General features: G+C 39.6%; 1 protein-coding gene across 3 annotated transcripts in view; it reads left to right on the top strand.

Moving 5' to 3' along the window:
- Window positions 1-17,909, top strand: part of Kcne3 (potassium voltage-gated channel subfamily E regulatory subunit 3) — a 30,718-nt gene extending 12,809 nt beyond the window's left edge. For 2 of the 3 annotated variants that reach the window (XR_009226587.1, XR_006851287.2), the window contains one exon: window positions 17,578-17,909. The gene's annotated coding sequence lies outside the window, so the exon portion shown is untranslated. Of the gene's footprint in view, window positions 1-3,983; window positions 15,285-17,577 lie in introns of those variants that run through there. The other variant, XR_006851288.2, reaches the window with a different exon arrangement.
- The last annotated feature ends 388 nt before the right edge of the window (window positions 17,910-18,297 follow it).

Here is an 18,297-nt window from a genome sequence, read left to right as displayed (position 1 = left end):
AATAATTACTGCCTAGAATAAGTGCTGCCATCTTCAACATGTAATGTCCAAGTCAATCTGGTCAAAGCATTTCTAGCTAGTGAGGAGAGACAAAGAAGTCCAGGGCAGACAAAATCTGCATTCATTTCTTCTGCTCAGATCCATTCACAAGGACATAGGCCACAAATGGCATGGAACTAGTGAATGAGGTGACTATCTGGGTAGTCATGTTCCAGCCAAATGTCTACTCCTATGGAAGAAAGAACGGATTCTGGCAGACAGCCAGAATGGTCCTTACCACACACTCATCCCTTTCTCCCCAGGACTAGTAAGATCACAACATTTACAACTCTTCCAAGAAGGGAAAAGTGCTACTACTCTGATGAGCTCATGCTTTTAGAGGGGTGAGGATGGGAGTCCTATAAATAACTAATCCTGTCTTGAGAATGTGACTTTTTCTCATTTTTTTTCTGGCACCATGGAGTCTGGTCTCTCCTCTCATTAGAATAGTAATATCAAGATATTGGTATTATCTTACCATAGGAGGAATAGACAAAGCATGGTTTTCAGCCAATATTGTACTCTTGTACTCTTTCAAGTGCCATGAAGAAGTCAAGAACATAATCTTCCTGGATGAAATCAGAGACCCCATCTGTGGCAGTGGTTAAACTGACAGAGAATGAGGTCCTGGGAATAAAGGAGTCAGAAATTAATGAAAAGGGAAGAGAAACTAATTTGATGAACAACTGCATCCCTTACTGCAATTCCCCTGAGCCATAGGGAACTGTCTTACTAAGGTTACAACCCCTCTAGGAGCCTCTCACAACCAACACAGAGGGATACAAAGGTCTTGCTCTACTACCTCAACTTGGGTCAATTCTGAGGGATCATCTCAGCTCCAGAATAGGATCAGCTGAGTCATCAGCTGCAACCGCATTGTGAGTTAGCTCCTTCTTTTGCCCACTCCTGTTTCCTAATTTCCTTACTGATACATCGTCCAAGAACACTCCCCCAAGAAAACCTGCATGAAATTTTCTCTACCTTAATCTGTTTCCAAAGGGAATCAATATCTCCTTCTAGAACTGTGCCCTAATACTGAGCCTGTTCCAAACGAAAACTAGAGGAATGGGATGACAGAATGTACATGGAGTCTGTCTAGCAAACCAAAAAGGGAAAAAGGCAATGATGAGACCAGCAGTGCAGAAACAGCCAGTTATGTTCATTGAATAAAAAGAACTAGCCTCTAGAGGGCCCAGCACTACAGCTCTGCAGCTCTGCTTCTACTTCACAGCATAGAACTTTACCCTTGACTCCCAGCATAATTGTCTATGAAAGGGAAAAAAACTGATGGCCCATTATTCCCTTCTGCTTTACATATTCCAGGGACACCAGTGTCCTAGGTTCTTTTTTTAAGAGAGAGAGAGAGAGAGAGAATTTTTTCAGTTTTTGGTGGACACAACATCTTTATTTTATTTTTATGTGGTGCTGAGGATCGGACCCAGCGCCCCGTGCATGCCAGGCAAACACGTTACCATTTGAGCCACATCCCTAGCCCTGTCCTAGGTTCTTATAATACCTTTAACACTGATCCCTCTGTACCATTACATATACTAAACTTACTCTCCCAAATCAAGGTTTCCAAAGCCTGTTTTTTTCCGGCTACCCTCTACCCTCATTATTTTCAAGGGGTTCTGAAGACATGAAATGTAGAATTCCAAACAGTTGGTTGGGAGGGTTCATATAGGAATGGAAAGAATTGGCAAAATAATCTGTTAAGTCCTGGCACTTGCCCCACCCCTTCTACTTTCCCAATTTGCAGCAAAGATAAGACATACAGGCTTTGGGGCTGGGGCTGTGGCTCAGTGGTAGAGTACTTACCTAGCATGTGCGGGGCCCTGGGTTCAATCCTCAGCACCACATAAAAATAAATAAATAAATAAATAAAGGTATTGTGTCCGACTACAATTAAAAAATTTAAAAAAAAAAAAGACATACACGCTTAGATCTAAGATATAGAAAGGGTCATGGAAGCCTGAAAAGTCCAAGCACATTGTATAATGAAGTGAATTAATTAATTTTCTGATGTGTACTTAGTAAAGAGACTTAAAGGAAATATTATTCTGTACCCTATTTAAAAGAACATTTAGTCCTTTATAGGTTGGATACTTTCTGGCAGGAAACACTTGAAGGTCACTGTTTCCAATGTATACATTTCTGAAGGGACAGAGTTGTAATAGTAATGCCTGGGCGCAGGAAAGCTCTGGGGATCAAAAGGAGCAGAGCCAGATTCTATAAAACTGGATGGGCAAAGGGGTGTTGGGTACCAGTGCTTGACCCTCTCCCAGTGCCCTCCCACTATCCCTGGCAGTGATCATTCCAGGATACTTGGGGAATGGATACCAAACCATGGCTTGAGAGCCATACAGAAGTTCATGGTGGCCAGGTTTGCAATGGAAGGTATAGATGCATACCTTGAAAAACTGCACTAGGGACTTTTTACTGGTCCATACCTGCTTGGAAAATCAGTGTCTTCACTACAACTACAATGGACTGAAGACAGTTTCCCAGATTTTCTAGATTTGGTAAGATCTGGAATTTTGCATCCCTACAAAAGATCTGAAATTGCATATCTCACCAACCTGGTAGGTTGGAAGTGAAGCAAAATTTAATTTAATTTTTTTTTTTTAGTAGTGATGATTGAACCCAGAGGGCTTTTACCACTGAGCCACATCCACAGCCCTTTTTGTTTTTGTTTTTTATGTTGAGACAGGGTCTCAATAAGTTGCTTAGGGCTTTACTAAATTGCTGAGGTTGGCCTTGGATTTACCATCCTCCTGCCTCACTCTACTGAGTTGCTGGATTACAGGCATGCGTTACCACATCCAGCTAAAATATAATTTCATTTTTAAGTTTTTATTTATTTAAAATTTCCTTTAGGGCTGACGCTGTAATTCAGTGGCAGAGCACTTGCCTAGCATGTGTGAGGTACTGGGTTCGATCCTTAGCACTGCATAAAAATAGACAAATAAAATAATTATTAAAAATGGTTAATAAAAATTTCATTTATTTAAATTTTGAAACAGGGCCTCAATGTGTTGCCCAGGCTGGTCTTGAACTCCTAGGTTCAAGTGATCCTCCCATCTCAGACTCTCAAGTAACTCAAATTATAGGTGTACATTGCAGTGTCCAGCTTTTTTTTTTCCTAAATAAATAAATGTTTCTATACTTGTTATTAAACAACTCAATTGAGTTACAATATTTGGAGCTTTAATATCACAATAGCAAATCTAGTCTACCCAGGTAAATGAAAGAATAATAATAATCTATTAAGGGATTACCATGCATTAGGTAGTGCACTATTTTGTTTAATCCTCACAACATACCTGTGAAGTAGACTGAGACTCAGAGAAGTGGGCTGCCCAAGGTCACTTTGGTTAGTAAATGGCAGAACCTGGTTTGTTGAACTCCCTATCTAACTCCTAGAGCCATTCCCTGACATCTAGTTTATCACTCACCAATTCATTTAGCCAGACATGCACTCAAACAGTGAATGGGATTACTATAATTATTTTGTAGAAGTTTAAAGAACAAAAGAATCTTAGAATAATAAACTGTGTGTACTGGCAGCTGGTCTAGTGAGAAGAACAAAGACCAGATAGACTAGACTGGAATCTTTCCTCTGTTATTCACTCCCTCTGTGACATTAAGCAATTTAATTAGCCTTTTTGGTTTTCAACTAGCCTGTCTGCATGTCATAAATAATAATACACATACATTATCATTAGACTGAGATAATGGTACCCAGGACCAGCTACATAATTTTCAGGGCCAATCCAAAACAAAAATATGGGGCCCCTTGTTAAAAATGATAAAGAATTTCCAGATGGTGACAGCAGAGTATTAAACAAAGTGCAAGGCTCTTTTAAGCACAAAGCCCTGATTGCATGATCAGGGTGGCACACATGAGGTGTGCAATAAATTGTTGTCTTTTTTTTCCTCTCTAGATCATTGATTCTAATCCTCTCCTTATGCAGATGAGGAAACTGAAGCTCAAAGAAGAGTAAAAATGCAAGTCAGTGGCAAAGCCAGGACTGCAACCCAGACCTTCTTTGTTCCCAGCATTTCCCAAGTGGGTTTTGTGTAGTGATTATAGATATCCCATGAATAAAATTTTCCATCAACAAGAAAATTTGTAAAACATTGGTTTAAGGTTAAATAGACATCTTTTGCAGAGTTTTTCAGACATTTCTCTCTGCAACATGAATCTCCAAGAAGGAATATAATATGGAACAAAAATATCTGATATGAAAACCTCTTTCAGGAACACATTAAATATCTCTTAAAACTCTTTCAGAAATGCTGCTCTATATACTGCTTTAGGGCAGTGGAAGTTTCCATGGGTTTAGATCTGTGGGGTGTGGTTGTTCTTATTTCAAATTAGAAGCACACATATTCCTTCCATTAGGCCTTTCTGCCGGCATCCCTGTCCTTTTGAGCCTGAGAATACACAAGTAATGAAAACCAGATTCCAGGAAAAGCATACTTGTTTAGAGTCACCCAGTTGCATCCAAAAGGCAGATCCAATATGCCTCTCTCCCAGGACTGAGAATACAAAGACAAAACATACACCACGACCCCAAAATTCTTTCCATTTTGGGTAATTTTCTCATAGTCTTCACATTACAAAATTAAAAGCTAATGTCCCATTTAAAGTCACATGAGAAACAGGAAAATCAGAATTCTCAGCTCCACAACTTATTAGCCATTTGACCTACACTGATAAATTCACCTGCTTATCCCTTTACTTTTTTTAATTTCTATTTTTTTTTATAGTTGTAGATGGACTTAATACCTTTATTTTATTTATTTATCTTTATATGGTGCTGAGGATTGAACCCAGGGCCTCACTCTACCACAGGGCAAGCATTCTACCACTGAGCTACAGCCCCAGCCCCTGTCCCTTTACTTTTATTCAATACTCTCTTGAATCAAATTAACCTCATGCCTCTTTTTATTTTTTTATTTTGGTGCTGGGGATTGAGCCCAGTGCCTCAAATATGCCAGGCAACTGCTACACCACTGAGCTACATCCCCAGCCCTAATCTCTCCTTTCTTTAAACTACCACACTTTTAGATTTAATCTGTAGCAAGCCCTTGAAAATCTCTACGGGACTTAGTTTGGAAACCAGCTGACTAGATGATCTCTATGGTTCTTTTCAGCTCTGATGGTCTGTGATTAGAATTGTTAGATAGTTTTGTGACCTCTTGCCTCCACCTGTTAACAAAGGCCCCTAGCTCCTTGAGAAATGCTCCTCTTAATATCTGAGAGGCTTAAAGGGTGAATCTCACAAGCTATACTGATGAGATGCCAGGTGGCATGGATTCTTAGAGTTCTCAGTATGTGGAATCCATTATATAGAACTTACAGAGGGGAGAAGATCACCTGTCCACCCATCACGCTGTATGTCACTTGGGCCTTTAATAGGTATTACATGTGCCCTTTTGACTCATAGTTTTTAGTAAAGTGATTCTTATATATATTTCTGATTTCTCCCTCACCCCCATTTTATTTCCACAAATTACTAAATATAAACTGCTGGTGGGCTTGCCGTAGGGCCAATGGCAATGTGGGGCTGCCATGAACCCAAGAAACAAAATTGCATGCTAAACCCAATGTTGAATTTGGATCCGCTCCTCCTTGCTTTTGAAGATTCTGTTACTGAACTCACATTGCTTAACTTTTCACTTTCTTTAGAATGAGTTCTCTCCTAGGAGAGACCTAAAGCCCTCAGGAAAAACAGACTTTTTGTGATTCGGGCCTACTGGGTTGGAGTGCCTGTATGGATCCACAGGGAAACAGATCAAGATGGAGTAAGAAGTGCAAGAAATTTATTGGGGGAAACACCTATGAAAGCATAAAGGTGTGAGGCATCTGGTGTAGGTGGGAGAGCCTCAGATTGTGATGCAGGTCTAATACCAGTTTAAAAACAGAGGGAAGGATCAAGTAGAGGGAGTCTCAGACTTTGATGGGGCTTTGAGAAAGTCTCAGCTAGGTCGATGGGAAGCTGAGATTGTCTGTTTGAGGAGCTCTGTGTTGGGCAGATATGAGCTAGCTTTAGTACCAGGGAGACTGTAATGGAGTGAGGTGGGTGAGGGTAAACACTGCAATAAATCCTGGAAGGTGCACCTAGATGCCAGCAGCTGACTATACTCCTCCCAGCAGGTTCCTTAGGAGATCTGAGCAGCACACCCCCTAGGGCTGCCCCATGGATGCACATGCCCACAGTCTGAATTACAAAAATGGACATAATTTGGGGGGATAGTTCTAGAGAATGGACCTAGGGGTGCTTAACCACTGAGCCATACTCCCAGCCCTTTTTATTTTTATTTTGAGGAAGGGTCCCGCTAAGTTGCTTAGGGCCTTGCCAGTTGCTAAGGCTGGCCTATGTGGACATTATTTAAACTCAAACTGAGGTCTATTGAACACTAAACCTGTTTTGATAAAAGTTATCTCAATTGTAATAATATTTATTACAAATATTTAATACGTGTAGAAAAGATATTGTATTAGGCACTGCAGCAGCCCTTCCCTTTCCAGTGGCATAAAAAGCTAAAAAAGGGCTAGTATGGGAAGATTTCAGGCAATTAGATGAGTTGTTATGACCATTATTGTCAACAATACGCATGTCTTAATAACCTCCGTTGTATATTAACACCAGGTCAATATGAAAGAAAATAATCCTTAGGGAGCTCAAAGTAAGTTTGCAATAAAATATCCCTTACCTTTGGGGAGCTCAGAGCAGATTTTAGTTTTCATGCCATTCACTGAATGCTCCAAGGACATAGGAGCCTTTTAGTAGAATTGGCCTTGGAGATTGCCAAAAAGACCTTGAAACTGATCTGGCAGCCAGTTTGGTAGTGCAAGGGCATGCTCCACCCCCAGGACCCTGCCAGCCAAGATTCAGGATTTGCTGAGATGCAGGCCCAACACCTGTTGTGGCTACTGGACAAGATTCAAAATTTGAGAATGGAGGGAAGAGGAAGGAACTAGAAAAGAGCAATTTGTAGCTAGAAGAAGTAAGACAGAAGGCTATTTAGAACCGTACAAAAAATTCATTCCAATTTAATCACCTGGCACAAAAGAAAGCGTCAGTAGTAGAGCACTGGCTATGATGTCTAATCTCTGCCTCTACACCCTGGCTGACCTTTGTCACTCAATGCCCCTTTGGGCCTGTGCTCCTTGGCTATAGTCTGCAGAGCTAAGCCAGATACTCTTGAAAGTTCTTCCATTTGAATAGTCTAGAATTCTAACAGCTTCTTTAAGATAATCTTGGAAGAGCTTACAGAGAAGCAAGAAAGAGAAGAGGAACGGGATGGAAAGAATTCCCCATGAACCCAGAAATAATATATCATCATATCACAACATAATATCCTCACCCCCTACCCTAACCTAACAAGCATTACCATGGGTGTGGAGTCTGGTAATGGGGACCAGTAACATCTTAAGGTGGAGCTAATTTCATGATTGAGATACCAGGGCATTGAAATATGACCCTGTTCTATCTTTAAAAAAAAATTTTTTTTTGTAGTTGTAGATGAACAGAATGCTGTATTTTATTTGTTTATTTTTATGTGGTGCCAAGGATTGAACCCAGTGCTTCACGCATGCCAGGCAAGCGCTCTACCACTGAGCTACAGCCCCAGCCCTGTTCTATCTTTACACAGAGGTGCAGATGGTTGGAGAAGGAAAGTTGTCCCACCTGTCAGCTGGTTCTAAAAGATCTGTGATTCATATATATATTTCAGCAACACACGAACCCTCAATGTAACTAAAGAAAACATGAAACTGTACTGAGCTCTCTTCCAGTTTTTTTTTCTTATAAAAACAAACAATTTCTACACTCCTTTAAATCTGCATTTGCTTTCATTTCCACTTAGATAAGAATGCTGAAAGGGTTTTTTCCCCAGGCCTAATATTTTAGGATTCTATAAATAACAGGGGCGCATATACCCTTATTAGTTTCTCCTATTGAGCTAAGAAAATGCCACAGATGAAAGAAAGAAAAAGAAAGAAAGAGAGAAAGAAAAAGAAGGAAACAAAAAACTGCAGTCCAGGGAATAACATAATTAGCAGCCAATCATGAAAAGGCTATGCAATCCTCAGGCCTTCTGATACTTAACCTTCCAGGCTAGGCCTCCCAGAGAGGATCAGGTTTTCTCTTGGGGTTACTTCCTTTTTGAATTAAGCACCACTGCAGGCCACAGTCCAGAAACACAAACTCTTAACCTAGTCCCCGATAGACAAACAGATCTGGGGAGATTGAATGACCTGCAGGGACAGAGTGCTCAGGGTTCCATGGAAGACCAGACTAAAAAGAAGGAGAAGGAATTGTGGCTTCAGAGAGGACACCAGAGCAGCCACAGGAGGGCCATACTGCCTCAATAAATAATGGCACATTTGGCAGCTGACCCCGTTCTGGGACAGGCCTGAGGCCTTCAGGTAGGCAGCCTGCTAATGTACTCTGGCCCTTCGATCTCAGCCTAAATGTAATTTCCTCCGGGAAGCAGAGTGCCACACACAGCTGTGCTGGCTGCATACACCTAGGGTGTGCTGAACACAGCATAGTGAATACAGACTTATAAAAGTTTAAGACAAATTTCTGTCATTTGGCATCAAGAGTTTTGAGGAAAGGATGCTTATTTCTCCTTTTTGTTCTTCTCTTTCTGTTTCACAGAAAGTTACAATAGGGACTGGCACTAGCCCTGCTGACAGTCCTTCCCTAACTCTTTTTTTTTTTTTAATTTTTATTTGTTCTATTTATTTGTACATGACAGCAGAATGCATTTCAATTTATCACCTTCCCTAACTCTTATCAAAACAAGTTTAGTGCTTCTCATAGCTACTTAAAACTCCTTCCACCATTCCATCTACCATACTTTATCTTAATTTCCTGTTTTCTGGGATATATATTATGCTAGATTATCATCTTTGTGAGGACAGAGACCATGTCCTAGTTAGTCCTATACTTGGGTCCTAGAATGGCACTTTGTCCTAGCACAGGCTCAATGATGTTTGTTGACTGAATGAACAACATATTCTGAATCACTTTAAGGCTCTTGCCCAAGTGGACAGAGAGCTTGGCATTTCTAGCAAATAGTACTAGCTATATCCTGGGCTCAAGATCTTAATCTAACTGGATGCAATGGTGCATGCCTGTAATTCGGAGTGAATTCGGATTTTGAGGCAGGAGGATAACAAGTTCAACGCCAGCCTCAGCAATTTAGCAAGGCCCTATGCAACTTAGTAAGTTCCTGTCTCAAAAGAAAAAATAAAAAGGGCTGGGTATGTTGCACAGTGGTAAAGCATCCCTGGGTTCAACTCCCACTACCACACACACACACACACACACACACACACACACACCAGAAGTATCACCTGGTAAACCACAAAAATACTGAACACATGAGAAGTAAGGGGCTGCCCCAGGGAAGCTGAATCATATGTAGTCACCTCCAGCAGAAAATTTGTCTTCTTTCAAATGGTGTAACCCACATAGCTTATAGACGGAGAAACCAGAGTCTCAGAGAGGGAAAATTTCTTATCTAACATCACATAATAAAAGGGAGCTCACAGCTAACCCAAGATCGGATTCCAGGTTATCTGACACTTGATTTTCCCATTAAACTTCCCTTTGTTTTTTTGCATGTTTATGACCTGAGAGTTGAGGTCAGGGAAAGAGCTGAATGCTAGGGACAGAAAGCCCAAAATGTCAAAGGACAAATTTATTGCTTCACATAAGAAGCGCTGGAAATAGATATAATAATGCCACAAAGTAGACTGTATTCTTTTCTTTATTTTTGGTACTGGGGATTGAACCAGGGGTGCTTTATCACTGAGTTACATTTCAGCCCTTTATATATATTTTTTTGTTTTGAGGCAGGATCTTACTAAATTGCCAAGGCTAGTCTTGAATATGTGATCCTCTGTCTCAGCCTCCCCAGTAGCTGGGATTACAGGCAGGTACCACTATGCCCAGCGGACTGTATTCTCATTCTCCTCTTCTTCTCACCCTCCTATGCTGTGTCACCTTCCTCTTTTCTCTGGGTGTCAGCCTACTGAGTACAGACCAGTTTCCTCCTCACAGCAAAGGACACGGCTACTAATAGCTTCTGGCTCCATCTCACTGTTTTGCCATCTGAGAGGAACTGAGCCCCTATCCTTATTTAAAATTGGCAAAATCTCTCCTCACCCTGGCTTGAAGTGACACATCTACCCTTGTGCTAATGATTTTCAATCTTTACCAGAACTACTAGATTGGAGTGGGGGAATCAGTGTTGAAAAAAAGGGGGATACTGTTCCAAGAAGAAAGAATGGGTACTAGGCAGACAAAATGATTGATGTCCACCACAGTATTCTAAAGATCATTCTCCCACTGAGATCTGAAGTGTCACCATTTGCAATCAGTTTTCTTTATTTTGGGCCCTGCTCCTCTAAGATCATTTCTCCATATACCTTCTCTGAGTTCTATAATAGAAAGAGGAAAGCAGGAGGGTGCCAAGATCAGGAGGGAGACAGGAAACTAAATAAAATCACAGTGTGCTTTCCTCTGCAAACCTTCAGTAAGCACAGAAGTGAGCCATGAATTACAAAAGTTAGTTTCCTTTCTAGAATTGTTACTTAGTGACTTCATTGGCTCAGTATCAGGTCCTACATTCCTTTATGCTCTGGCCAGGCTGTGGCTGGAGTGTCAGTGTTGCTGAACTGTAGCACTAAGCTACTCAATATAGCTTGGCTGACTTCTGTGATGAGTGTTCAGTTCTTGTCTCCTTCAACCCACATAGTTTATAGTTGGAGAAACCGGAGTCTCAAAGAAGGAAAATTCCTTATCCAACATCACATAATAAAAAAGGAGTTTATGGCTAAACCAAGATCAGATTCTAGGTTATCTGAAACTTGACTTTCCCATTATGCTTCCCTTTGTTTTTCTGCCTGTTTATGACCTGAGAAATGAACTACTCTTAATCTCACTTTTCCCCATTCTTTTCTCTCTAGGAAAACCTCGTGAGATGCCTTCTCTGGTCACTTTCACTACATTATTCACCTTTGGGTTATGATCAACTAGACTTTGTCTTATTCTCAGCTGTCAGGAATGAAATTCCAGTACCAGATGTTGACCTCAATAATGTGGCATTCTCTTCACTGCTCCTCTGCATGAGCTCACTATTTAAGCGAGCTAGTCTTATAAAATTTCAGAAACAATCCTGGCCAACTCCTACTTATCTCTTGAGTATCCATTTAGATCACATCATTTCAAGAGGTGAAATACATTGTATTTGGTTTCTCTCCCCACCCTGAGTCAGGAATACTTCCTGGAAGATCTGGTAACACCCCATGCTTACTCTAACAAAAAGGTCTCCATGCTGTATAGTAATCACCTGCTGACTTCATCTCTCTTCTCTGCTCTTCTGTAAAATCTGTGACAACAGAGACAATTTCTGTTTACCTTTCCATTATTTTCCTCCTGACCCAGAAAAGAACCTGATACCAATGATAAATGCTGCAAAACTATTTGTTGAATCAGTGACTAGAACTCTGACTTCATGTTCCTAATTATTTGCACACTAGAAATCAAATGACAAAAAGATTTGAAATGTTTTATAGGTGAACATACAATACAGATATTAAGGATTTATTACCCTAATGGGACTTATACTAGCTATCATTATAATATAAGCCTTTCCTACCTTTGACAAAAAGATGAAAAAAATTCAGTAGTCCATCCACAAAAATTGAGCAGACACTTAAATCTTTAGAAGGTCTGTGCTACTGTCAAAAGCAAACACATTATCAGAATAAAATTCTGCCTTTGGGATGTCCCCCTCACCTTGATGGTAGGCTGGGCTGCCCATCTGCTTGATGACCATGACTTGAGTGCTCACTATGAGTCAGCTCCTGCTCTAAGTTTTTTACTTATGTTACCTCATTTGCAACAAGCCTTTGAGGCAGGTTCTATTTTTATTACTTTTTAACAGATGGCAATACCAAAACACAGAGAAATTCTATGACGCTAGAAGTCATAAAGCTGCTGAGCAGTTGAGCTAGGACACAAACCCGGCTCTTACTCTGAATCACTGTGCTATAAGACTCTTCCTTCCTCTATTTCTTCTACAACAACTTTCTACCTTAATTAGACGAGCCTACTGTTTTCCAAACATACCTTGGGTTTTACCAATTCTATAGATCTAATACTGTAATTTTTAAAACAATTTAAAGGAGAGTTATAGATTACCTTATCAAGAATTGCTATGTCATAGGTGACCAAGTAGTAGTATGTATTTTGGAAAGAATACGATCTTTGCAACAAGGAAGACCTAACATCAAAACCTGTCCATTTCAGTTACCTAATAACAAACCTCTTTATAATATAGCAGCTCAGAACAACAACTATTTCTTCTCACAGTTTTGTGGACTGGCAGGACAGTTCCTCTGCTGGCTTCTCCTGCAGTTGCTCAGCTGGAGGGTTGGCTGGGCTGGAAGGTTCACCATCATCTCACTTATGTGTCTGGCTTGAAAAGGAACCTTCCTTTGGCCTCTCATCCTCCCAGCAAGACCAGCTTCCTTAGATAGTGGCCTTGATGAGAGCTACTGAAAAGAACTGTGATATTTAGTCTCCTTCAATTCCTAGCTAATGGACCGCAGGAAATTACATTTTATTTCCTGATATCAATTTCATTATCTATACAATTTCGATTGTTTATCCCAATTATTGTATACAATTGAAATTATATAGATTGTAATCCAATTATCCCAGGTTCTTGTGAGCATTAAAAGAAATAATAGGTTAAGTATGTAGCAAATTTCCTGCCATGTAGCAATCATTCATTTAATGTCGGTTCTCTTTGCTCTATGTCATTTTTTTACTTGCCACTTCTAGGGCTTGGAGTGAAGGCATCCTCCCCTTCCCCATAATCTCTCCACAGTCTGTTTAAATACTATACTTTTATCAATCAATACTATACTTTCTCTACCTCCATGTCCTCTAAAAAAATGTCCCAAATCATCAACTTTCAATAATTATCTACTTTAGAAAATTCCAAATTCCTATTATGTATTTATTGTTCTCAGTCTTTCTTTCATCTCCACAGGGGAAAACCACTTAATAGATTTGTTTTACATGTAAATTTATTTATTTTTATGCACAGTTTATAATCTCTGACTAGCTGGTGTCAGAATACCACTCCTTTCTTCACAGTTAAAGAATGCCACTGAAAGGCAAGTGAATGAGAAAGTCTTTATCATCCCTATGACTGCTTTAAAGGAAAATCATTTGCAAAATTTGCTACCTTATTATTAGCAACAAATTACTTGTCATGCTTCACTGGTTTAAGTTTTTTTATTAACCACTAAATACATGCTCCTTTTAAAAAATCCTTTTGTGGATCTGTCCTATATTCCTAACTGGATAAAAAAATACTAATAAAACCAAGAACCTTTATATATATGCATATGTATAACATATATGCACATATATATTTTATTTATCTTGTATTCGGTTATCATACCCTAAACATAAGAGAACACATTTCCCAACACTCTTTATTGAGGTTTATGTGGACAAGGAGTGAAGCAGCTAAAGAATAGTGGGAAAGAAACTGGATTTAGAACCACAGAACCTAAGCTTATGTGCTGGCTATTGGGTTGTGGACCATGAAGTTACTTATGTATTCCTTAAGCTTCTTTACTTCTATAGGAGAAAACACTGGATGAGAAGAGTAGGAGCTCTTGGGTACTCAAAATGCATTTAAGCCAGTGGGTATTAAAGGGGTATGTGTGTTTCTAAATATATTTCAATAAAATATATTCCTCCTTCTCATATTCACTAATGCACATCAAATAGGACAGGGCAAAGAGAGTAGTATTTGGAAAATGTTTTCTCAGTGAGAAACATGACAGCCTTAGAATCTAAGATATTCACTGTAATTAACAACTGTGTGCAGTTGCAGGGAGGAAGCATCTTTGCCCATATTTCCATATTATTCTGATTATTAAAAGCCATTTTTAAAACTGAACCCAGTTACCATTTTCTCAGAGTATTCATCTCCAGGTGACTAGAAAGGGGAACACTGAGATTCATAGGTTTCTTAAGCTCTCTATGGTCTACTAAAAGCCACCTTGCTACATTTCCTAATCATATTGTCACTTTCTTAATACTTTCTTCCTTATCACAGTCAAGCCAGAAAAGTTCTTACATTGACGGGAGCTTGTATAAACCCTTGAAGGTAACACAATAACTGCTGCCTAACTACTCTCCAGCAGCATAGAAGTTTGCTTTCCTGTCATAATTCACACTAACTGTTATAGCTATATTTGGTCTTGCACAGGAAGAGACACCCCAAAGTGCTCAATAAGTACTTTTGAGCTGACCAACTAGAATTACCATACATTTTTGTTCTTTATCGGGGCAATGAAGAAGAACCTCTAATTCAAACCAACTCTGGCTCTTACTAGTTCAGGGAAAAGTCTAAGGAAAGGGGAGAGAATTAAACCTTAGGGAGGTTGTTAACAATCTAGCATTTTTAAGTCAGGTGGGAATATTTAATTTGTTCACCAAAGAGAGCAACATGATCTCCAGGGTATGATGAGAACAATGCTATGTGCCTACAGCAAACAATACCATATTGTGCACTTAAAGGAAAAGGGTACACTTGTACATTGCTGGTGGGACTGCAAATTGGTGCGGCCAATATGGAAAGCAGTATGGAGATTCCCGGGAAAGCTGGGAATGGAACCACCATTTGACCCAGCTATCGCCCTTCTGGGTCTATTCCCTGAGGACCTTAAAAGAGCATACTATAGGGATACTGCCACATCAATGATCATAGCAGCACAATTCACAATAGCTAGACTCTGGAATCAACCTAGATGCCCTTCAATAGATGAATGGATAAAAAAAATGTGGCATTTATACACAATGGAGTATTACGCAGCACTAAAAAATGACAAAATCATGGAATTTGCAGGGAAATGGATGGCATTAGAGCAGATTATGCTAAGTGAAGCTAGCCAATCCTTAAAAAACAAATGCCAAATGTCTTCTTTGATATAAAGAGAGCAACTAAGAACAGAACAGGGAGGAAGAGCATGAGGAAAAGATTAACATTAAACAGAGACGAGTGGGGGGAAAGAAAGGGAGAGAGAAGGGAAACTGTATGGAAATGGAAGGAGACCCTCATTGTTACACAAAATTACATATAAGAGTTTGTGAGGGGAAAGGGGAAAAAAAAACAAGGGAGAGAATTGAATAACAGCAGATGGGGTAGAGAGGGAAGATGGGAGGGAAGGGGAGGGGTGATAGTAGGGGATAGGAAAGGTAGCAGAATACAACAGTCACTAATATGGCATTATGTAAAAATGTGGATGTGTAACCGATGTGATTCTGCAACTTGTATTTGGGGTAAAAATGGGAGTTCATAACCCATTTGAATCAAATGTATGAAAGATGATATGTCATGAGCTTTGTAATGTTTTGAACAACCAATAAAAAAAAATCTGTTAAGAGAGTAGATCTCATGTTAAGTGTACTCATCACAATAAAATAAAAATTTTAAAAAGGGCTCTTACTTTTATTTAATATAGGTTACAAAGTGCTTTTTAAAAATCTCTCATCTCAGGGCTGGGGCTGTAGCTCAATGGCATAGTGCTTGCCCAGCATGTGTGAGGCACTGGGTTCGATCCTTAGCACAACAGGAAAATATACAAATAAAATAAAGGCATTCTGTCCATCTACAACTATAAGAAAGAAAGAAAGAAAGAAAGAAAGAAAGAAAAACAAAATCTATCATCTCACTCAAGCCTCCAGCAATTTTATCAGTTAGATAATCTTAATTTTACAGAAGCAGAAGCTAAGGCTGAGATGGCTTCTGTCTGTGCCCAAAGTCACACAGCTAGTCAATGGCAGAGATAAGTACCAAGATCTTCCTAGACAAGAAGGAAACCTAACATAAAACAGTTTAAGCAGGATATAGAATATTGGCTTTGTTGCTGGGCAGGTATAGAAGATATTTATGGTTAGCTCCTGATATTAATCCCCTTTTCTCTTAGTAGCTCCCCTAATTGTTGTTTATTTTCATTCTCCCCCTTACTTCTATACTGTGGAGCCCAAGTGCTTTTGGAGAAGGCAATCTCATCCCTGACTCAAGAGGCAGAGCTCATGGCTCAGGTTTACATAAATCAGCACATTTTATTTCCTGGCTTTGGCTACTGTCTCAAAGATGGGCATGTGACACTATCTCAGCCAATAAGAAGAAAAGAAAGTTCTGCTGAGGGTTTCTGGGAATGAACTTCTTGTATTTTCTGAGAGCACCTGAAAGAAACTGTCTCCCACCAAATGTGAAGAGGGTACATGTGCATGTCTTTCTACAACTCTGTAGAAAGCCAGTTTAGAATGAAGCTGACACTGGAGGACAAACAGAGTTTTTGGTGACACTGTCAAGCTAGTAGATCAATTAATTCTGAAGTACAACCTTACTCTGGACCTTTCAGTTTCATAAACCACAAACTATTCTAGTCCAATTCATGGCAAGTAACAGAAAACCCAACTCAAACATTAATGGGCCTCCTATTACTTGCCTTCATGCCATGGAAGATACAGTTAACAGTAATAAAAATAATCTAATAATAAGTCCATGAGGTAATTCATAGAATGGAAGGAGGAGCTGCAGAGATTAGGACCTTGGGGACTAGAATTAGGGGCTCCACAGCACTTGGACACCTCTCTCTCTCTCTCTCTCTCTCTCTCTCTCTCTCTCTCTCTCTCTCCCTCCCCTTTTCTCTTATTCTCTTCTACTAAACATGTATCTTTTCACAATGTGGCAAGAACTTGATCAGTCTATTGGTGAGGGTTGCAACAGGAAAGAGGTGCCCTTTTAGAATGAATAATCTGAGAAGAGTATAATAAACTAGACTATTGCTGGGGATATGGCTCAACCGGTAACACGCTCGCCTGGCATGCGCGGGATGCTGGGTTCGGTCCTCAGCACCACATAAAAATAAAATAAAGATGTTGTGTCCACCGAAAACTGAAAAATAAATATTAAAAAATTCCCTCCCTCCCCCCCCCTCTCTCCTCTCTCTCTCTCAAAAAAAAAAATTTTAAAAAACTGGACTATTTACAAAGATCTGGGTAAAAAATACCACCAAGAATAGTGCAGTGCCACAGAGCTGGAAATAGCCTGGTAGGGAGATAGTACCACTTCCAAGCCTTAAGGGATGAGGGGAAGGAACCAGAGACTGACAGGGCTGTGTGGAGAGGGCCACCTGAAAGGGATAAATCAGATTGCTTTCCAACCTCAACCACTTCCTCCCTCCAATCACCTGCTGGTATTCTCCATAGTTTGGCCCCACCAGAAGCCAGAAGAAAGCCTGTGGATGAATTCCTTAGGGTCAACCTCCTGAGGCACTGAGTGGGCCATAAAATGGTGGAGGGTGGGTTTGAAGGAACAAGTAGAAGATATCCAGTACCCTTAGGTTAGTAACCTCTGCAGAAAGAGAGCATTTCTTTTCCTTTTTTCTTTTATTTTCTTTCTTTTTTTCAACAGCATTTGAATGCCAAACCAGAAAAGGGTTTTGGCACTATCTGGCACAGCAGCTCAGTTCTTGGATCGACTGAATAAGCACAGAAGCAATTCCTTACTCCTAACAAATATTCTATATCAACATGAATCAAAGGATATTTACCTGGTTTCCAACTGACTTTTTAAATGTATGAATTTAATATAGGGGCTATCATAAAACATATCAGGTCTATGAAACAGTGTTATTATGCACCTATTTGTTTTTTCAAAAATAAATTATAAGCATGTTATTATTTTATTGTAATTATTAGATTATATAATTATTTTATTGTCGTTTAAATAAAGCATTATCAGTACTACTATGGCTATTATTATTTTAAACTTCAATTATTATCAGCAGAATTTTTGCAATTGCAACAATATGTATTCAAATCCCAACTCTTCCACTTACTGGTCTATGAAACTGAGCAAGTCATTTATCTTCCCTAAGCTTCACCTATAAAATAAGGATAATAATTTGGCTCTTATAGATTTAAGATAATAAAATAACACAATCATTAATGGGAGTGGCATATATGATCTGGCCAAGAGAAGCCTCAGATCAGGTTTTAAAAACTGTTGAGATTAGACGGATGTCCCATCATTTCTACCTCTCTTCTGATGAATACTGAAATAATGCAGAAATGTTCATTGACATCAGATGAGGATTAAGACATGGTATCTGTTTCCAGCAAATTGGATTAG

Source organism: Marmota monax, unplaced genomic scaffold (genome assembly GCF_021218885.2).
Source record: "Marmota monax isolate L192 unplaced genomic scaffold, Marmota_monax_Labrador192_F-V1.1 WCK01_AAM20220418_F8-fsc00068, whole genome shotgun sequence".
In the NCBI taxonomy this organism is placed as follows: Eukaryota; Metazoa; Chordata; class Mammalia; order Rodentia; family Sciuridae; genus Marmota; species Marmota monax.
The sequence above is the reverse complement of the archived record's forward strand: the minus strand, read 5'-3'. Positions and strand labels throughout refer to the sequence as shown.